Source organism: Callithrix jacchus, chromosome 14, assembly GCF_049354715.1.
Source record: "Callithrix jacchus isolate 240 chromosome 14, calJac240_pri, whole genome shotgun sequence".
In the NCBI taxonomy this organism is placed as follows: Eukaryota; Metazoa; Chordata; class Mammalia; order Primates; family Cebidae; genus Callithrix; species Callithrix jacchus.
This window is the reverse complement of record NC_133515.1, coordinates 64,496,980-64,521,048: the sequence shown is the minus strand read 5'-3', so window position 1 is coordinate 64,521,048 and position 24,069 is coordinate 64,496,980. Positions and strand designations below refer to the sequence as shown.

The following is a 24,069-nucleotide window of genomic DNA, read 5'->3' as shown; positions in this document are numbered from 1 at the left end:
GGAAGCTATTATTTTCATTTCACAGATTAAGAATCTCAGACACATAGAACTTAAATAACTTGCTGAAAGTCATACAGAAAGCAGTAAAGGAGCCAGTATTCAAAAATAGGCAATTTGGTCAAAGGTATCTACTCTTAATTATATTACTAGACTATAGTTGTTGTGTAAAGTGGCCCATGAGAACAAGCAATGGGTACCTTGCCCCACTGGAAAAAGACAAATTCAGGAAGGTTTCTTGGGGAAGTTTATTTCTGAGCTAAGTGAAAATGTTAAATAAAAATTAGATGGATGAGGTGGATGGAGGAAGGGGGATGGATTTCCTGGCAGAGGGGACGGCATAACTGAAATCAGGTTGAAACAAAGCAAAACAAAAAAAAACCTTACATTGTGTGTTGGGTAGTTTGGTACAGTAACGAGATAATATCTAAATCAAGGTAATGGCATTGGAGAGGTAAACTGGGAGAAGTTGGCGGCAGTCTTTGTATCACACTAGGAGTTTTGACTTTGTTCTACAGGTCAGAAAAATCTCAAATATTTCTGATCATGACCCACAGAAAAAAATATATTTTACGTGGTAACAAGTACATTTTTAAGCATATATTTTATTTCTATTTAATAAATGTTTATGGGATCTCAGACTCTTTGGACCCTCCCTCCAGCCCAGCCTCTAGCTCCACCTGCGGTGCGTGCTCCCACCTCCAACTCAAAATGCCCGTCTGGGGCAGTGGAAACAAGTGTGGGGCCTGCGGGAGGGCCGTGTACCACACAGAAGAGGTGTCGTGTGATGGCAAGAGCTTCCACTGCTGCTGCTTTCTCTGCATGGTTTGCAGGAAAAAATTAGACAGCACAACAGTGGCAACTTGCGATGAAGAGATCTACTGTAAATCCTGCTACGGAAAGACGTATATGGGCCAAAAGGCTAGGGTTATGGCCAGGGCGCTGGCACGCTTAACATGGACCATGGCGAGAGGCTGGGCATCAAACCAGAGAGTGTTCAGCCTCACAGGCCTACGACAAATCCAAACACTTCTAAATTTGCTCAGAAATATGGAGGTGCTGAGAAGTGTTCCAGATGCGGGGATTCTGTATATGCTGCCGAGAAGATCATTGGAGCTGGAAAGCCCTGGCACAAAAACTGTTTCTGATGTGAAAAGTGTGGGAAGAGTCTTGAATTAACAACTCTGACTGAAAAAGAAGGTGAAATCTATGGTAAAGGATGTTATGCAAAGAACTCTGGGCCCGGGGGATTTGGTATGGCCAAGGAGCAGGGGCTCTTGTTCATGCTCAGTAAGGTGTAAACCCAGAACTAATCATCACGCACTGAGAATCTCTTCATAATCTAGGCACAGATAATCTTTAACACTAAGCTACTGTGATATTCTTCCAGCATTAGGTACTGTGTATTACCCTGTACTTGGATAGGCTGGCTAACTCATAGGAAGAGAGCACCGTGTCGTATCCTTTTGCTTTATTTACCAGCATTTTGGGGGAACATTTCTTTTACGTTTTAAGTAAAACTTCAGCTCAAAAATAAATAAATAAATAAATGTTTATATACTTTTATTATACATATAATTTATAATATGTCATAGATAATACACACACACACACACACACACACACACACACACACACACATACACACTTTAACTGGTTGAGCATCCTAAATCCAAAAATCTGAAATTTGAAATGCTCCAAAATCAAAAATTTTTTGAACAGCAGAATAATGCTCAAGGAAATACTCATTAGAACATTTCGTTTTGGTTTGTTCTTTTTGAGACAGAATCTCACTCTATTGCCCAGACTGGAGTACGATGGCACAATCTTAGCTCACTGCAACTTCTGCCTCCTGGTTTCAAGTGATTCTCCTACCTCAGCCTCCTGGGTAGTTGGGACTACAGGCACGTGCCACCATGTCCAGCTAATTTTTTGTATTTTTAGTAGAGACAGGATTTCACCTTGTTGACCAAGCTAGTCTCATACTCCTGTCTTCAAGTTATTCACCCACATTAGCTTCTCAAACTTCTGGGATTACAGCTATAAGCCACCGTGCCCAGCCATCATTAGAGCATTTCAGACTTTATATTTTCATATCTAGGATGCTCAAATCATACAAATATTCCACAAACCAAAAGACTCTGACATCTGAAACATTTCAATCTCTTTCTCTCTCTCTCTGCCTTGTGTGTGTTTGTGTGTGTGTGTTTATGTGTCTGTATACTTGACCCTTGAACAATGTGGTGTTGGGGTACCCATACACTCTCAGTTGAAAATCTGAACATAACTTTTGACACCCCCAAATCTTAACAACCAATAGCCTACTGTTGACCAGAAGGCTTGCTAATAACATAAGCAGTTAACACATATTTTATACGTTATGTGTAGTACATACTACATTCTTACAATAAAGTAAGCTAGACAAAGTAAAACATTACCTAGAAAATAATAAAAAAGAGAAAATATATGACCACTCATTAAGTGGAAATTAATCACCATAACATTTTCATCCTTGTCATTTTCACATTCAATAGGCTGAAGCAGAGGAGGAAGTAGTAGGGTCGATTTTGCTGTCTCATGGGTGAAAGAGGCAGAAGAAAATCTATTTATAAGTGGACCTGTACAATACAATCATGTATTGTTCAAGGGTCAAATGTGTGTGTGTATGTGTGTGTGTAAAAGAGAGAGCAATATATATATAATATATATATTATACATACACATGTATATATCTATACATATATAGAATTTTACAATTGAATGAAAATTTTCAAGAAAAATAATAAATCTTACTATTCAAATATTCATATTTTATATTCTAGTTTATATTAATTCTAGTCTGTTTAATTAGGAAATGAGTAGGCCTCTCAATTCATTTTTAGGTCCCATTAATGAGCTATAATACTGTTTAAATAACAGTATCATGGGTGTTGGAAATATAGGGGCTATTACCAAAGGACTTTGATCTGATAGCAGTCATTAGCTGTTTGAAGATGATTTTGAATAATTTGCCAAGTTCAGGCAAAAGAGAACAGGAGAGACAAAATCAAGTCTACTTAGGTGTCACAAAAAATGAATTGACTAGCTTAGAGTCTACTAAAAAGATAATTCTTCATTAGAAGAATGTTAAAGAAATGAACAGAGGACCACCACTCTTGAATATCCTTAAAAGTATAATACAAAAGCCAGTTAGCTTAGGAGGGTTATTGACATACCTGCCTGAAGGAGAAAACAAATAAGATCACTGCTGGTGCCTTCCAGCTCTAGATTTATCTCCCTGGTATCTGTAAACTAATTTTGCTTGCCTGAGAATGAAAAGTCAAATGGACACGAGATTGCTCTGAAGAGGAGTCTACAGAAAAGTATTAGAAAATAGTCATGACTCATGACCCTCTTTATCCAATCCACACTTACACAAATGTCGATGCAACTACAGAAGAGAATTCATCTATTTGTCAAAAAAAGAATTTTTTTAGGCTCCTAAAAAATACCATTCCTATGAACAGAAGATAATAGGGTTATAATAGACATGGCAATAGTGCCTTCTGAAATACTGCAAACTGATTAAGAATAACTATTAATAATATTTTTGGGGGTATTGTATTATTATGCTTGACTAATCTGTAAATATTCTGTTATATTTAAACTTCCACTATTTTAGTTTGTTCCCTATCTTTTAGCACTAATTTTAACTAGAAAAATAAAAGTAATTACAAGGGAAGTCACATGTTAACTAATGAGCTGAGCCTAACAACAACAAAGACACAGGGAGGTCCTTGAAGGACTCACTAGCTCGATCGGAATCTAGGGCAGGACAAAAGTCCTAACATCACTCTATGGACAACAGAGATGAAATAGATGAGCCAGATGTTAGAACTGAGATACTTATCTCTGTTTCCTGGTGTGTACCACTAACCCGCAAGTCCAAGAGGGAAAGACACTGGCAACACAGCCACTGAAATTGGCAATTCTGGAGAAACAGGGTGGCCTGTTAACATCTGGCTTTCCCAAAACGTTCTTTTTCTATAACTCTTTCATTTTAGCCTTTGATTTTGAAGAAATTATTTGCCTCCTGGCTGGGCACAGTGGCTCATGCCTGTAATCACAGCACTTTGGGAGACTGAGGCAGGTGGACTACCTGAGGTCAGGAGTTCAAGACCAGCCTGACCACTATGGTGAAACCCCAGCTCTACCAAAAATACAAAAATTAGCTGTGTGTGGTGGCTGGCGCCTGTAGTACCAGCCACTCGGGAGGCTGAGACAGGAGAATTGCTTGAACTTGGGAGGCAGAGGTTGCAGTGAGCTGAGATCATGCCTTCGCAATCCAGCCTGGGTGACAAAGTGAGACTCCATCTCAAAAAAAAAAAAAAAAAAACAAAGCCAAAGAAACAGAAAAGAAACATACACACACAATCCACATTTCTCCATTATACTGCAATCATTTCTTTGTCGCTAGAATTGTATCTTCTAGTCCAAGAGATAATTGATCAGAACTGTCAGGACAAATTCTTCGGAATATAAATGTGCTATCTGGAGCATAACTATCCTAAGAACACTGATTATAAAATCTAGAAGCAAAAACTCATCAGAAAAGACTTGAAACTCATTTTAGACAAGATGCAGAGTATAAACAAATAAATACACAATATGAAAGCAACTTTGACTAAGTCTGATAATGGGAAGATTTTGATCTAATTGATTATTACTATGTCTAGTTCAAAGTATCTTAGGCCTTCTCAATGGTAAAGCATAACCGGAATGACTAAGGTTAGCTTTCCTGTGAATCATCAGAGTGGTGATGAAACTAATGATGTACGAGACTCCTAACTGGATATTGAAGGTTGACTACAATAGCCAAAACCAGCACTGGAACCAGACAATAATCTTCACTCACAAAAGCCAGTTTAAAACTCTGAAACAATGACACAATGATTATATTTATGATAACTACTTGACGTGCCAATTGTATTAAGACTTTGGGAGGTAGTACACATCTACATGCACAATGAGTCCATTTTTGTGTGAGCCTACCTCAAAGGACTTTCCTGCTGTGTGTTTTATACTGCTACTGCCTTATATTTTATATTAGCATTAATATTTTAAATTTCATATACACGTCCTTAGGCCATTTTATGAAGGGCATGGCCTTAAAAATTTGGTTGATATATTAATTAATGTTTAAAAAAAGGTCATGTTACAAGTAGTCCTAAATCAGTTTTTTGTCTTCCTCCTGTACACGCAAACATTCCAGTATGGCTTATTTATTGTGGGTAATACAGAAGTAAGATCTGGGCTCTAAATTCTGACCATCTGTCACGTTAACATGCATAAGCACTAAGTGTCTTTCTTCAGATGATGGATCCTACCACAAGTCCTCCCTAAAAGAATATATCAACTCCCTTCCCCACAAAAATAAAAAAAAAATGATTTATAAAATAGACAGGCTTTCTCTAAATTGGCCTTCTGGTTAGAATACTATTTCATCACCTCAGAAAACTGGTCTAATATTTTATACAGGTAGTAAAATTTACCAAGGTATAAACAATTAAAAAAAAAATACAAAAAAGAGACAAAAGAATATAAGGATTAGGAATAAAAGTTCTAGAACCAGGCCGGACACGGTGTCTCATGCCTGTAATCCGAGCACTTTCAGAGGCCAAGGCGGGCAGATCACGAGGTCAGCAGATCAAGACCATCCTGGCCAACATGGAGAAACCCCGTCGCTACTAAAAAAAATACAAAAATTAGCTGGGCATGGTAGTGCATGCCTGCAGTTCCAGCTTCTTGGGAGACTGAGGCAGGAGAATTGCTTGAATCTGGGAGGCGGAGGTTGCAGTGAGCCGAGATCATGCCACTGCACTCCAGCCTGGAGCCTGGCGAGAGAGCCAGACTCTGTCTCAAAAAAAAAAAAAAAAAAAGGTCTAGAACCAGACGATCTCTATCAGACCCAGTTCTGCCATTGATTGACATGTGAGTCTGGTCCATTTATTCCACCTTTTAGAGCTTTAGTTTTCTCAATTCAAAATAAGAGTACTTATCACAAGGTTTATTAAAAAAAAATCCGTGTAAAGCATCTGTATCTTATTCAACATGTTTATTAATATTACTATTATTACTAATACACAGATTACTTCAAAAGTTGCTCTGAAAAACCTAGTAAGGATGTGGGTGGCATGCTGCATTTTAGATTCAGATTAAACAGCCACTATACTAGTTACATTAATATGACATTCATATCATATGAATTTCATAGCACAGCACAGCAATTAAGAATAAGGGTCTGGTTTTAAATCTTAGTTCTATCATTTATTAGGTGTATTACTTTCAATGATCTTCTTAGCAGCTATACAAAATAGATAATAGCATTACCTACCTTATAATGTTGTTGGGAGGATTAAATAAATTACTAAATGTCAAGCTCTTAGAAAAAAATTTGCTATTGTAATTGTCTATTTTAGTTCAGAAGGGAAATGTCCAAATATTTAAAAAGCCAGAAGAACAACATAACCAGTCTGGTAGTCATTGAGGTAATGATAGTCTAAAAAAATCATCATAATAACCATTAAAATAGTAATATGCCATACTTGGTTCAGGTGTAGCATGCTAACATTTCCCTACAATTTCACCATATTACTCACATGACCTCTCAACAAGCCTGTAATGTGGGTGGGCTACAGATTATTGTCTTCAAATTATACTCCATGAACTTGAGGCTCAGACATTAATGACCTGCTAAGCCACAGAATTGTAGGTATTAGAGTCAGTGCTAACAACCAGGTGTGGGCCTCAGTGCCCTTTCCACTACACTCCTCAATGGTCAAAGAACCAAATCCAAAGGTCATTCAACAGGCCATCCTGACAAGAACCCCTCTGAAGTAAGACACTATGGTCACACAATCCAAGAGCACATGCTTCTTGACTCAACAGTTTTAGAGAAGTTATAGGTAATAACTGATAAATATGCACAACCCATAAGGTCATTTCCACCAAGATGCATCAGATTCTGTTCATGTAAAGAGAATTTGGTTTTCCTTTCCTTCTGACACTTCAGATTTCCTTTGTCTCCCAAATATGTTAACAACTATTTTTAGCTGGATAGAGAATTTCATGAATGGGTCTCTCTTAAAAATCTCATTCATCTTCCAACTTTTATTTAAGCATTAAAACTTGACACTTTTAGATTTTTTGATGCTTATAAATGTAAGAATATATGTGGATAGAATATATACACACAAATATATATATGGCATACATATATATGTGCACACATCTATCTATACATATACATTTATAACAAAGAAATACTGCTTAATTTTATGTATTAGAGATTCAGATAACTAGACCAGGTAACACTCAACTCAGAATTTACCCATTATTAAGGAGAAAGAAAAAAAGGGAAATCAGTAAACATACAAATCTTCCCATTGACAAGGTTCCCTTTCTGAACTTCCTTTCATTTTACTTCTGATTTTCTTCTCACATTATGGCCTTCAGATAATTCTGCACATTTTCTTGCTCCTGAAGAGATGCCATCTCCAGAAGAAATGACATGAGATCTTTTCAGAGAGAAGCAATTCATGAATACTTTAGGCAGGGAGGCAGTCAACAAGCATTTACTGAATCCCTAGCTGCCTAAGCATTGTGCTGAGTGCTTAGAACTGAGTCTCTCCTCCTGTTCAGTTAGAAAGAGGGAAAAGCTATGAATTCTGGTATCAGCACTGACCTACTGAAGCCATGAATAAAGAATAAAATGGTTGTCTTCTTCTATTGCACAAGTTAAGAAAACAGAACCAGAAACCTTGATATATATGTTTTTCAACCCAATGCATTATGGTTTTATGCATGTTTCGGCTCTTACTGAAATTTTATAGCTCACTTTCTTTTGATCTAGAAGGTTCAAAAATGTCCAAGTCAACAACTCAGCTTGAAATTTAAAGTTTCTGAGCAATTCAGTTTCAGAAACTTTTTAGACCAACATTTCTCAAACTCTTCGCTATTGAAATTTTAAGCTAGAAAATTCTTTGTTGGAAGGAGTAGGGGCCTTTCCTGTTAATTTTAGATTGGCTACTGGCATGCCTGACCTCCATTCATTAGGTATCTGTTTTTACCTCCCCAACCTTGTGGTGACAACCAAAAATATCTTCAGACATTGTCAAATATACCCTGGGAGCAACACAATTCCTAACTGAAAACCCGTAACTAGGCCAAAACTTCACCTAACACATAACTGTGTTAGATAGATAGTATGTAAGGATGGCATATAAGGGCCTGGAAGTAGAATGACATTAAATTTAAAATAATAACATTTTTTCCTAAAGGTATTTTTATTCACCTTGTATATAACATTGAGAAAATATCAGCTGTCCAATATAAAAAATTGGGGACATTAAAGCAATATGACCCTGGTCTTCCAAAATCTCTGCTCTGCTTGCTTTAGTCTGTAACAGTAAGGATCTGTTTCCCAAAAAGTCCATAGCTAAGACCTACAAGTTGCTTTCAGTTCGTCAGAGGGAAAGGAAAAGACCACTAAGAAAAGTGGTCATCTTAGGAACACCACGCATGAAAAGAAAGAGTAAACCAGGTTTCTGTTCTTAAGAGAAACAGTGGGAAAAAAGAGAAGACATAAAATTATCATTTCAAAGCAATTCATCTTAATGATATCAGGCAAAAGAGATTGTTTTTAGTTGTGTCTTGCAGAAATAATGTCAAATTTACTTGAATGTCAGATTTTTAGAAAATTTTAGATTCAGAGAGTACATGTGCTTGTTACGTGGATATTACATGTGTAATGGTGGGCATTGGGTTTCTAGTGTACCCATCACCCAAATGTTGAACATTATAACCAATAGGTAATTTTTCAACTCTCATTCCCCTCCCACCGTCTCCCCTTTTAGAGTTTCCAGTGTCTATTATCTCAAGAATATCAGATAACTTAAAAAGTTTCATGCATGTTAAATAGTTAAAAGTTATATTATTAGACCAAAGAAAATATAAAAACCTTTTTCCCAAAATAGCATAAATGCTTATTTTCTGTATGATTTGCTTTTCTGCCCTGTTTCTACAATATAGAAAAGTATATTATTTGAATAGCTAAATATATTTATCATAAATATATTACATATATATAAATATAGTAAACATATCTTTCTACTTTGGGATATAAACAGAGCTAAAATATTATATACCCAAATGCCCCAAAATAGTCCTTTAAAATCATGGAATTAATGTGGTTGTTTAATCTTTTTCAGCAATTTGATCCAAACAGCTAAACAGAAAAAACTGTTTTGTAGGTACCACCCAGGAAGGAAGAAGGAAGGAAAAAGCTTAATACTCTACAACGCTTCCTGAAAATCAGAATACTAACAACATTCAATTGTATCTAAATTAACTCTCTCTGTCTCTGTCACACAGGCACACACACACACACCACAACACTGAATAAATACCTGTTGGAAGGAAGGAAGGAAGCATATGAAGCAGCATTAAACAGAGAAAGAAAGTGACAACCTCAAGAGACATCAGTGACTTGAGTTCTAGTCCTACGCTGGATTTCAGAAAGTTGTCATAATCTCTTTAAGCCTCAGTTTCTCATTTGTAAAATTTTAGGATTTACTAGAAGATACAAATGACGTCTTCAATTTAAACAATCTCTGATTCACAATGTGTTTTAGATGAGGAGAGTAGGAGGAACATTCTTAGTTTCAGGTTCTAAAAAAAATTAAATGATCTAAGTTACATTCTAAAATCAATATGAGCTGCAATTCTGAGAACAACTTGGCCAGTTAGCCTGAATATTTTTGGCAATGCCAGCAACAGATTGGCTGGATGGCACTGCACAAGAGAATCTTTTTAACACAGTCTGCTCAATCTGGCCTATCCAATGTTCTGCTTGAGATAACTTTAAATTTGGGTTGACTTAGAACTTGTCCTTGGTATCCTCTCACAGGCTGTTAAAAGGACAGTCCATGATAAATGTCATATTCATTAAAAGTCAATTCTTGCCAACTTTTTCATGCTACTTTTGTTTTACAATACCATTTATAGTTTAAGACATACTGCCCACAAAACAGTATTCTATTCTCTCTTTCAGACACATGTAACATATGTAACATTACACAGGGTTCAAAGGGAATGCATTGGAAGTTGACAGAGGAATTTGGATTACAAATGGCTTACAGAAACAGAAAGTGCTTTTTTTGGCTTACTAGCTAGAAGTGGGACATAAGGTAAACAAGCTATGTGAAGATTTCTATAGCGGTAAAACACCTCATGTTACATATCACCACACCCCTGCTGTATATACACACTATGACGTATTATAACAAGATTTAACTATTATTTACATCAAGGCTTGCCAATGAAAAGAGCTTTGAGAAGCATGCAAGCTTGTAGTTGCCAAAGACACAAGTAACAGCAGTAGCTGGAATCAGGAAGTAGTCTGGGGATAATGGGGTATCCAAGAACAAAGCCATGTATAAATTTCTCCCTGTCTTCCATTTAAGAGAAAGAGATCTTTGTAAAAAAAAAAAATACCTAATAATGCTTGAGAATTTTTTTATATTTATAATTATAATGCAAAAGAAAATACTGAAGACTGTATTTTTAGGTGTCCTGGTTCAAAGGAGCAAACCACATCGTGATCCTTACCAGAAAAGACATTTAAGATAACTGGAGAAGAGTGGCTTTAGAAATAAGTAGGAAATACCTCATAAGATATCTTAATAATATCAAGCAGCTATTTGCACAAAAAGATGGAGCTGCTCCACGTTTCAGTACATCTTCCAGAGAGAAGGCAGCAGATAAGAGTAGGTAAACATCCCTAACCTGTCTAGTTGCATCAGCATATTAGCCAGAGAAACAAGATACTTAAATTCTGGGACCACCTAAAGTGATTTGTTGATCAACTCTGTGCATAATTACTGCTTTTGTTTCATTAATTTTAATTACCTGTTTTTCTTTTGTCCTTACGCCCTGAGGTGAGTTTTCAATCAGTAATGGGCATGATTTTATGAATATCACATGCAGACAAGCAAATTAGACCTACTGAACTTGGGAGACCATTTCTCCCCCTTCCCTTCTCTAAGGTTAGCTGCTATTTTCTGAAAATGATATTGATTCTATGGTAAAATACACAAAGGCACTAATCAGGAGAACAGGAGCTTTTGTGAATTCAGTAAAGCTTATAAAGTACCTCATTATAACACACTACCAATCTATGACCCCAATAACAGCAGTCCTGAAATTATAAATACATTAGATGTTTAAATTATTACCCTTTTTTACACTACATATTGGAGAACTCATTATAATTTCCAGAGGAGCTCTTAAAGAATAAATAATGTGGATAATAAAAACTAAAAAGCAGCAGCTGCTTAGGTGTGCTTAACCTAGAGCTAGACGTCCAGGCAGATCCAAACCGCCTGCTGCTCCTCCTTCCCTTTTCCTGTACTTCCTACAAATAATCAGTTTGATTTTTCATACCATGATTTTTAATTAAGCACTGTGTATCATTACTTCTGGGTAATAAGTACTTTTTATTATTTTTAGTTCAAAGTAATTATTGCCAAAGTGGAATTTTTAAGTTTTAATATTTATTTATTTAGAGACAGGTTCTCACTCTGTTGTCCAGGCTGGCTGGAGTGCAGTAGTTCAATCAGACCTCACTGTAGCCTTGAACTCCTCCCACCTCAGCCTCCCAAGTAGCTGAGACTACAGGTGCATGTCACAACATCTGGCTAATTTTGAAATATTTTGTTGTTGTTGTAGAAACAGGGTCTTGCTATGCTTCCCAAGCTAGTCTTGAACTCTTGGCTTCAAAGAATTCTCCCTCCTCAGCCTCCTGAAGTTCTGGGATTACAGGGGTGAGCCACTGTACCAGGCTCAATTTTTGTTTTTAATGATAACAGCTAATTCCAGTGAGAATCCTTTAGGCAGAACTCTCACATCTTGCTAGTGTTCTTGTGTGTATAATCCCCTGTATAGCCTTAATGTGTCCCTCAGAACTTATGTGCTGGAAACTTAACCCCCAGTGTAACAATGCTGGGAGATGGTACCTAATGGGAGGTATTTAGGTAATGAGGGCTCTACCCTCAAAAATGAATTAACACTGCTATGTAAAGAGCTTTGGGGAGAAGCACTGTGCTCTTCTGATCTGCCTTATGATGAACAGGATTCCTTCCCTCTGGGGGATACAGCACTCGAGGTGCCATTCTAAAGCCGAGACCAAGCCCTCACCACCAGACACCAGATGCCAGAGCTTCGGTCTGGGACTTTCCAGCCTCTAGAATCACAAGAAAAATAATTCCGTTCTTTATAGACTACCCAGTTTTAGGTATTCTGTTATAGCAGCACAAATGGACTAGAGACATCCCCTTTTAAAAGTCTTGCATGCGTTGACAATTGTTGTCTTAAAACCTGCTCATTCTTTCTTCTAGCTGTCACCATCTCTACACATGCTGGAAATTCACAATCATGAATATTATACAGGGAGAAATAATAAAAACCTATGTCTTTATATGAGAGTAAACAGGTATAAAAAGAAAGTGATTTCAAATAAGAACTTGAATTTTCTACATCTCATAGCTACTGGGAGGTTTTAAGAGTATCCCAAGAAGGCTATTATCACATTATTCATTGAGGAGAAAAGTTCAGTAAAGTAAATAGAGTAATTAGAGCTCATGTGAGACAGTTAGATGGTAAATATCTAAATGAGGTCACCATAAGGCTGTTTATAGCCAGGGAAACTAAACTATGGTTCTAACAACGTATATATACCATAGAGAGAATGATACTGAGTCTAAACCTCCAATTAAGTATAGACATTAAGGATTCACACCATTAGAAATACATACACTGTGATTTTTGTTTCAACCAATTTTAGAAGGAACTCAGAGCTAAGAATTTCTTGAAAGATGATTTTAGATGTGAGTGAAGAGGAAAACACAGGAAATAAAGCTATCATTTATTTTTTGTCTTAGGACAACACTGAAAGTTTGTCAGAAGCATCTGCTCCTTAAATGACACAATTGAATAAAAATTGGCGACTGAGGTTTGAAAGTTAATTTCAAAGGTTTATTATACCACAGGGTTCATATTTAGCAGCTGTCAATTTCTTACTGACAACTGTAATAAAATTCAGCAAAACTTGAAATCTTTTCCTGCCAAAGAGACAGCTGTTTCTGAATGTTGGAGATTTGGGGATTTTTTTTTAAACCAACCTCTATTTGAGAAAGACATTACTTTTATTCATCAAAAAGTCATTTGATGATAAAATATTGATATTCTTTAACTGTGTTTTTTTAAAAATGTGTTTTTAAATGTGGGACTTTGCTGTTCTTGCTCTTTCAATATTTGTAGGAAGTTTTTCAACCTGGGTAATGTGGACCCTCCATGGGATATCTGTCAATATCTAAAAAAATTTGTTCGTCACAACTAGATACTATTGGCATCTAGCGCACAAAGACCAGGGATGCTGCTAAACATTCAATAAAATGTAGGACAGCCGCTATAACAAAAGATTATTTGGCTCAATGTGTAAATTGTGACAACCTTGAGAAAATGTGTTTTAAGGGAACTGATTCGATGGATTTAGATTAAAGATGGGTTTGCATTTACAGACTTTCCCAGCCAGTTTTCATCTGGTGGGGAGCTCCAAGCAAGCACAGGGTATGCTTTTAAGTGTTATTTGAACAACAGAGTAAAACTTCTTAGCTTGAAATTATAGCAAGAACATTTGCACTGAGGTAATTAAGATTGTGTCAGTTACACTGAATATATTTCTATGTACAACATTTTGTAACTGTGCTATAAAAATAAATCTGTAAAATATTAGACAGGAAATTTCCTTAGGTAGTAATTATTTTCTATACATGCATTAGCTAATATTCTACACAGGCTCCTTAATTAGTATTAAACAACAACAACAAAAACCTTCAATATTGTTTACGCATACCTTTTACCCCATTATTTTCTCAACTTGATGATACTTATAAGCAAATCTATATTCTCAAATAATATTTCTAGATCATTTATTACATAAATAATTATTTTAAGGATGCTATATATCCAAAACAAATACTTTCAGTCCAGAAATAAGGGCAAAGGATCCACACTTTGTTGAATGTTTACTCTTTTTTGGTCATTGAGAAAAGTGCTTTGTATTTAATATCAATTTACTTCCATAAAAATGTCACCTAACATGTAAAAATAAAGAAAGAGTACTATTTAACCCATGAAAAATAAAAGAACAGAATAAGGCAGCTAGAAAATCAAATGTATCTAGGTGTTTTAGCTAAAATATACATTATTCCAGTAAAAATTACCTTTTGCAAATAGTATTACTAAAAAGAAATTTAAAGAAAACATACTCCACTATCATAATGATGATTTTTATTTAAATTAGGAACACATTTCAAAATTCATGACCTTGGAAACTCTCATTTCATTTAGACCTCCAGAGTAGTCTGTCTCTCTGTCTCTCTCTCTCTCTCTCTCTCTCTCTCTCTCTCTCTCTGTGTGTGTGTGTCTTAATTTAGCATGTACTTATATAGCATTTACAATATGCTTGATAATTATAGAAACATTTTACAAGTATTAACTCCTGATGACCCTATAATGTAGGCATACATATTATTAACATTTTGCTAACAATGGAACTGAGTCATGCAGGGATTAAGTAATTGTCCAAGATCCCATAAATAGTAAGTGGCAGAGACAGGATTTGCATCAAGGAAATCTGGTTCCAAAAGCCTTCCTCTTTATCTCCATGTAGGTGGCCTTCCCTCTCCATTACACAGTAATACACCTTTTATTTATCTTAAGCCTGCCCAGGTTGTATGACCTTGGAAGAGACATATGTGAAAGGTTTCACATGTGTGAACGGTTTCAAGTCAAGACAAAGCCTGTGAAAAAGTGATGGGGAGAATGAGAGAAGGTGAATGACCTCACCAGTAATCCATCCATGGAGGTGTTTTGTTTAGCAGTCTCTCAGAATTAGAAGTATAAACATAGTTAGATCTGAGTTGAATGCATCTGATCTCTAACTTTCATTTGTTTATGGCATACATTTCATATCACTGACAATTTTTTTTTCTCTACAAGGAGAGGCAATATAGATGGTGTTTAAGAGCATAAATTCAGGAGTTAAACCTCCTGGGTTCAGTTTCTAGATTTAAATTGCTATTATTAGATTTCTAATGCATTTCTTGAATGGTGCACAGAGAAAATATGATGTGATCATGAAATTCTCTCCTTCCTGAACACACTTTCAGATCATTCTTTCCCACTTCTTCCTAAGTGGGGCCATGTTCTTCCCAATAAAGTAAGAGTAGAAATGATGCATGATACCTGAAGCCTAAGATGCATAAGAGCCAGTGTATTTTGTCTTTGCTCTCTTTCCTGCCTTGTGTAGCATTAGAATGCAGAATAACTGAATGCAGTGAAGGACTCTAGGGCCTTAAAGGATGGTGGGACCACAATATGGGAGGAGTCTGCAACCTTGAATCATCACAGGGATTAAAGCCTTTTCCCCTGATATTGAAAACATTTATATAACTCACTGAAATGTTGAGTTGTTTCTTATAACAACTAGCTTTTTTTATGCTATTATAACTGTACATCATTCATGTGACCAAAATGGTCACTCTTTTAAACTTCAAATGACCTTGACTTAAAATAGTTTCACTCAGTGTGTGTTCTTCTCCAAAAGAGCTTTGACAAGCCTCATTACCTATAAATATTTTTCTGTAGAGTTTCAAATGTTAAAATAACTTAATAGAGATGCAGATATTTATAGCAGTAAAATACTGATTTATAAATCCACACAATATTGGTATAATTGATGGAAAAATTCATAAACTAAGTAAAATATATTGAAACTATCCTCCAGAAGACCTGAATTTTCCATGATATGATTGGGCTACTTTAATGAACAGAACAAATAATAGGGCTCTTGTGGTTATAACTCTCACAAAGAAAATTATTTATGATAATAATATGATCCTTTTCTATAAATATATACTATTTTCTACTAACAAGGGAATCTTTACTTTGCCACATCATTACCATATTAATGAATAAATCTACGTCTTCATGTCGACATTTCAATAAGGGCTCCCTAAAGCTTTTAAATTGTCAAAGACATCAGATTTTAAAGGATATGAACCTCTTAAAAAGTACTTGGATGAAATGTTATGTTCAGAATCTCAAAAATGAATTCATTGTGTTCTTGTTAGAAGTGACATCATCAGGGTCCTGAGCTTGTGCTGGTTCAGTCCCAAGGAAAAGAGGAAACTTGTGTATTACTCAGCCCTGGCAGATGAGTAGATTCTCCTATAACCTTTTCATCACCAAATGTCTCAAAGAATTTAAAAACTAAAGATTATTTCTTGATTTGGCCAGGTTCCTTGCAATCTTGACAGTAAGAAGCTCAGAAAAATTTCCTTTGCTGTCCATCATACACACTTTACTCAAAGGCTGAAAAGACATAGAATGCTTCTTCTGAACTTTCATTTAACCATCAGAGTTTATATGTATATAATATTCATACACATATTTTACTGAGAAGATACAAGCAGTATTTCTTAACCTATACTTTTTAATGAACTATTAAGATGTACAATCTTTGAACAATTTCAAAATGGCTCAACCCAAATTATTTAGAATATGATTTAGTTCTAAATATTTTAAAAATTCTTTCCTTCCACAATTGTTTGTCTACACAGCTTTTGTAAATAAATGCTATATATGTATAAATGGTTCCCGACACTCAACAACATCTGTAAAAACAGTGAACAAAAAGGAAGGAGTTATTTCTAGAGGTAAGTAAGGTCCACTAAAACAACATAAAATCATAGTTAATAACATCATAAGGTTAATAGCTGATTCTGTGTTTTAAAATTAGACAAACCAATTAAGATCACACCTAAAACGTGGGGATCATAAATATGACACATGCTGTGAAATAGCAGTCGGCACAGCAATCTTGACCACATGTTCACAAGGTAGATATATATTTAACTGACATTTAAAACAAAATTTCCCATTTCTCCATAAAGAACTATTTTTTTTTAATCTTAAGGTTTAGTGAAGAAGAGATTTCAAGCCCACTAAAAAACTAATACTATTTTTTATTATGCTGTTGACATTCAAATTTGCAAACATAATTTTTTTTCTTAAAAAAATTAGTGATAGTTTGAAGTCAGGTAGTGTGATGCCTCCAACTTTCTTCTTTTTGCTAAGGATTGTCTTGGTATAAGGGCTTTTTTTTTTTTTTAATTCCATATGAAATTTAAAGTACCTTTTTCTAGTTCTGTGAATAAAGTTAGTGGTAGCTTGATGGGGATATCATTAAATCTATAAATTACTTTGGGCAGTATGGCAATTTTCATGATATTGATTCTTCCTATCCATGAGTGTGGCATGTTTTTCCATTTGTTTGTGTCCTCTCCTGTTTCCTTGAGCAGTGGTTTGTAGTCCTCCTTGAAGAGGTCCTTCACATCCCTTGTAAGTTGCATTACTAGGTATTTTATTTTCTTTGTAACAATTGTGAATTGGAGTTCATTCATGATTTGGTGCTCTGTTTGTCTAGTATTGATGTATAGGAAGCTTGTGATTTTTCCACCTTAATTTGTATCCTGAGGCTTTGCTGAAGTTGCTTCTTGGCTTAAGGAGATTTTGGGCTGAGACTATGGGGTTTTCTAAATATACAATCATGACATCTGCAGAGACAATTTGACTTTCTCTCTTCCTATCTGACTAGGAACATTTCTTTCTTTTGCCTGATTGCTCTGGCCAGAACTTACAATACTATGTTGAATAGGAGTACAATGCTACAGTAACAAAATCAGCATGGTACTCATACCGGAGCAAATATATAGACTAAGGGAACAGAACAGAGGTGTCAGAAATAACACCACACATCTACAATCATCTGATCTTTGACAAATCTGACAAAAACAAGCAATGGGGAAAGAATTCCCTATTTAATTAATGGTGTTGGGAAAACTGGCTAGCTATAGGCAGAAAGCTGAAACTGGACTCCCTCCTTACACCTTATACAAAAATTAACTCAAGATAAATTAAAGACTTAAACATAAGACCTAAAACCATAAAACCCTAATGAAAACCTGGGCAATACCTTTCAGTACATAGATATGGGCAAAGACTTCATGACGAAAGCACCAAAAGAAACGGCAACGAAAGCCCAAATAGACAAATGGGATCTAAGTAAACTAAAGAGCTTCTGCAGAGCAAAAGAAACTATCATCAGAGTGAACAGGCAATTTAGAGAATGGGACAAAATGTTTCCAATCTATCCATTTGACAAAGTGCTCATATCCAGAAAGTACAAAGAACTTAAATTTACAAGAAAAAAACAACCCCATCAAAAAGTGAGCAAAGGATATGACCAGACACTTCTCAAAAAAAGACATTTGTGCAGCCAACAAACATAAAAAAGCTCATCATCACTGGTCATTAGAGAAATGCAAATCAAAACCACACTGAGATATCATCTCACACCAGTTAAAATGGCAATTAGTCATTAAAAAGTCAGGAAACAACAGATGCCGGAGAGGACATGGAGAAATAGGAAGGCTTTTACACTATTGGTGGAAGTGGGCAACCATTGTGGAAGACAGTGTGGCAACTCCTCAAGGATCTAGACCCAGAAACGCCATTTGACCCAACAATCCCATTGCTGGGCATATACCCAAAGGTTTTGAAGTCATTCTACTATAAAGACACATGCCCATGTATGCTTATTGCAACACTGTTCACAATAACAAAGACTTGGAACCAACCCAAATGCCCATCAATGGATAAAGTAAATGTGTCACATATACGTCATGGAATACCATGCAGCTGTAGAAAGAATGAGTTCATGTCCTTTGCAGGGACATGGAGGAAGCTGAAAAAGCATCATTCACAGCAACTTAATACAGAACAAACTAAAAAATGTTCTCACTCATAAGTGAGAGTTGAATAATGAGAACACATGGTCACAGGGAGGTGAACATCACACACCAGGGTCTGTCAGGGGGTGGAGGACTAGGGTAGGGATAGCATTTGGAGAAATATGTAATGTAAATGATGGGTTGATGGGTGAAGCAAACCACCATGGCGCATGTATACCAATGTAACAAAACTGTACATTCTACACATGTATCCCAGAACTTAAAGTATAATAATAAAAATAAATAAGTAGTAAAACAGAATTAAAATTGAAGTCTTTCTTAGCCAGTATAATTTCATTTTATGTGTAATGACATAGCAAAATAAGTCAGTATATCTTGGTGGCAAATGATCAATTGGCAATGCCTTCTAGAATGAGTCATCTCAAACCTGGTAAGAGGATAGTCACTCAGTATAAGCAGGAAGGGAATATAGATTTGACAGAGTATTTGAACCATAAAGAATCTTAAATACCACTTTACTGTTCATTTTCTATACAACAAATCTGAACTCTAAGAGGTCTGCAATCATTCAAAGTCATTGAATTAGTTCATCAGTGTATTTTAGGCAAGAATTTGGTTGAGTCTCAGTCTGAACTCCTTCATGCTATGCAATTTGTACATGGATGACACCCAGATAAAGTGTTCTCACTGACTTTTCTACATTTTACAAATCAAAGTCAAACAAAATACAATCATTTTCAATAAAGTAGTACGAGCTTCGTAGGAAAAGGTGAAAAAAATCAGAAATGAGTTCTGATCCTTTGTCACTGATAAACAACAGACCTTTTAACTTTAGGATACTAATTTTGAAAATAGAGAGACTACATTCTGTCCAACTAATGGGACTATAAAGAAACTAGAGTATGATCATGAACATGATAAATATTATGTCATTATTTCCAATTATCACAGAAAGGTTTCCAATTAAACACCATTTTCCTTAAAAGAGTAAGAATATATTTCAACTACTAAAAGTTTCTTTTCTATATATAATTACTTTTTCTTAAAGTGGAGGTACAATTATACCACATAAAGTAGTTGAAAATGCCACATTGAATATTGTATATGCTTTTCTCAGGGATGCATAAAGTTTCTTCTTCGGTATGTTCTAACTTCAAAGAGAATTTTGTCTGAAATATATATGACACTTTCAAATCCCAAGCACATAGGCAATCATCATAAAAATAGTCAAGTTAGACAAGGAGTTATTTAGTTTCTAATATTACCTAAGGCTTTATTTGATAGCTTAATGGTATCTTTAAAATAAAAACAAAACAACAATGCCATTTTCTATTGATTTAGCCCCTCTTCTTTGAAAGTCTCCAAGCCCCATTATTACACCTCCTAATATTTTCAGGTGTTAAGACAATTCCTTTATTTATAAACCTTTTATTTTGAAATATAGAATTGCAGAAAGTTGTGAAAATGTACTAGAAATTCTTGTGTGTCCTTCACTCAGTTTCTTTTTTTTGAGACACAGTCTCACTCCGTGGCCCAGGCTGGAGGGCAGTGGCACGATCTTAGCTCACTGTAACCTCCGCCTCCCAGGTTCAAGCTTTTGTCTTGCCTCAGACTCTCAAGTAGCTGTAATTACAGGCACATGCCACCACACTCAGCTAATTGTTGTATTTTTTTAGTAGAGACGGGGTTTCACCATGTTGGCCAGGCTGGTCGTGGACTCCTGACCTCAAATGATCCACATGCCTTGGCTTCCCAAACTGTTGGGATTATAGGTGTGAGCCAACATGTCCGGCCAATTTCATACAATGATAATATCCTGCCTAGCTGTAGTACAATATCAAAATTAGGAAACTGACTGGTCCAGGGATTATTTCAACTTCACTAGTTTTACATGTACTCATTTGTATGTTTGTATAATTACAGGTAGTTTTATAATACATATAGATATATGGCCACCTCTACAGTCAAGATAGAGAACTGACTTCATCACTATAAGGATCCCTCTTGCTACCTCTCTTTGGCTTGTACAACCCTCCTCCTCACTCCAGCCTTGAGGCTTGTCAAATCAATAATCTATTCTCCATTTCTATAATTTTGCCATTTCAAGAATGTTGTGTAACTGGAATCATATTCATGTAACTTTTTCTGTTGGACTTTTTTACTTAGCATAGTTCCCCGAGAGCCTTCTAAGTTGTTGTGTATATCAATAGTTTATTCCGTTTTATTGTGGCATAGTATTCTGTGGCATACCATGGACTACTTAATATACTGTAGCAGTGTATACACATTTTAATACATGTACTAACTTAATACAGTGTTTTTAACTGTTGAAACAAACTTTTGTTTGTGTTTTTTTCAAGCATATGCTTCTGAAAATGAAAACACTGCCTAGAAAGACATATCTAAATTATAAAGAACAAATTCTTCACATGCTGTTTAAAGATGTGTGTAGCAGGAGAGCACACTGTTTAAAAGTTTTTTTAAAGTCCTAAAAGGAGAATTTTTATCTAAAATAGAATATAGTTTCTAAGTTCTAAAAATATTACATATCCTATTATTTCAATTTTTAGGTGAAAGAATTGTTCCTGTGTCCCTGAAGGTCTTATAAATAATTTATTCAATTTCAGCATTTAATTCAATTCATTTTCAAATGAGATAAGGTTAGATTATTCAGTGTAATAAGAAATCTGTTAGAGAAAATAGTTTTGTCATAGTTGATTATTATAGTATCATTTTCTTTAAAGCATGAAATGCACCTTTTAAAATATTGATTATAGACTGTACAGTAAATGTGCTGTAATTACAATACTTGTCTTTTCAGGTACAACCTGAAAATAGTTTGATTAAATAAATTAGTGAACATCGATTCAATAAAATACTATGTAGCAATTTAGAATGATGATAAAGATATACAATTTAATGACATGGGGATATAGAACATATTCCTTAGCTGTTAGTAATTTGCATAGCAGTTTACAAAATACAAGGCTTCAATATCATAGTTTCTCCAAATGTATCAAATTCAGCTGTTAAATGTATTTAGAGCCTATGAGTATTCTGGCCTTGTCCTGTGCACATGTTATGATTTCTTTTTCCTTTACTTTTTTACCAAACAAAGCTGCTGTGCTATCATTAGGCATTTATAATTTCTTCCTGCTTCTTATTTTACAATAACTTTCAGTGATATTTGTAAACTGTGGCATATTACTGATACTATGTATAACCTTGGGTAGACTTCTGGAAGGTCCTCTCTTCTGTTCCCTCTCCTGCCACTACTGGCAGCATATACAGGTTGTTAAACTGCCCTGAGTAAAGCTTTATTGTGCCACTAATATCTAATTTTCTTTTGAATTAAAAACTACCTTTCATATATTGAGCATCAGGATAAGTACTTTGAAGGTGTCCATTATAAAATGTCTCAATTAATAGGATACTCATAGAAAAATGGGGTCAATTACTGGTATAATTATATTCTTTTAGTATTTTGTATCCATAGCCATTCTGTGGCCACAAATCTATCTCAAGGACATATTCTCTTTTAATTTGGAAAAAAAAAAAAAGTTGAGCCATTTGAAAGTGATTGTATGAACTATTTATGGAAAACCAATGTGAATCCTACACTGCTGATAATGACTACTGCACTACTACTATTCCTTTTAGTAACAGCTAATGCTTATGTAGCCATAATTACTATCCGTCTGTTATATAATTTAACTGCTTTTGTCTTAACTACAATCCTATGAGTTAAGTGACTTGCCCACCAATTTAGACTGGCTTGATCATAGGTGGGCAGATAAGGGAACTACAACTCAGACCCAGGTAATCTGGCTCTGATTACACAATGGTAGAATATTTATTGCAGAAATTTATCTGAATATGACTGCTTTGTGACTAATATTCACTTGAATTTTGTGTCCCCAATGCCTCCTTCATATTCAATCTTACCAGTGCCTATACTAATCATCCACAGTTTAGCTTAAGAGCTGCAGTAGTTGACTAGTTTTCCAGCAGGGAAACAGAATATTCTGGCTATTTATATGAGCATTGTCTTAATGCTTTGTGTATCAAGAGGCTAAATATTATCTACAAATCAAAGAATACAAATTCATAAATTCTAGCTATGCTTATGACAAGGTGAACTACAAATTTGCTTTGAATTATATTAAAAGTTTCAAAACTTTACAGTTCTTTACCCTTCCCCTTCTCCAACTTCAAAATCTATTAGCTGTTACAATTCATACATGGACTAGCATTCTAAAGATGTGACATTTCCCTTTGAAAGAGAATGTCTGGAAGTCTCAAGACTTGCATTTCAGTGTCATCTTTGCTCTGTGATGCTGGATAAGTTACTTAAACTCTCTGGGTTTCGTTAAATTCCTTTGGAAATTTAAACATAATTTCTATGAGAACGGGCTTTTTAAAGATATTTTTACAAGAATCTAAGATGAATTAGATGTTCCTTTAATGATGACTGTCTGAAGGAACATGCATGAACTGGTCTAATTTAAGGAGCTTTCTCTGAGTGATCTGTCATTTTTCTTTCCTCTTTGTTCAAATTAAAGAACAACAGTTAACTTTATGTATTTTAACACTTCCTAAAAACAACTTTAACTGGCAGAGTGAAAGGTATAAAATTTCACCCTGTAATCAGTTTGAGGGTATCTTTAGACAGAACAAAACTGTCATCAAGTTAATATGGCCCTGCAGATGAGGAATTTACACAGATCCATTTTCTGTGCACACTGACAGAGCAACTGGGATAATCTGTGTTATTTTGCATTTGAGCAGTTAAAACCTCAGATATATCCTGGACTGAAGATTGGTCAGCAGTTCTTTTCTGGTTCATGCATAATTAAAATCATTCTTATTCTGTATTCTATAAATATGCAAAGCATGCAAGATGGGAACCATACACATTCCCCTGGAGAAGCTGCTTGGGTCCAGGTGAACCTCATCAGATCACTTCAAAGATCAATTCTTCATGTCCATGGGATGATACTTAAATGACTATGTGTGACCCAGCTGCTCCTTGTTTTCTTCTTGCATCATGCATGATCTTTGACCTCTCATAATCTAACAAATTGCAGTGTTCCAATAGCAATTCTGCATTTTGTGCTAAATTTTGGCATTGATTGCATTTTACAGGCTAATAGGCTGT

General features: G+C 35.3%; 1 protein-coding gene and 1 pseudogene across 47 annotated transcripts in view; one reads left to right on the top strand and one right to left on the bottom strand.

Moving 5' to 3' along the window:
* The window catches only part of NRXN1 (neurexin 1), a 1,160,645-nt gene that overhangs the window by 271,671 nt on the left and 864,905 nt on the right, over positions 1–24,069 (bottom strand). The gene's annotated exons all lie outside the window — the stretch shown is intronic.
* LOC118147464 (cysteine and glycine-rich protein 2 pseudogene) lies at positions 709–1,291 on the top strand (annotated as a pseudogene).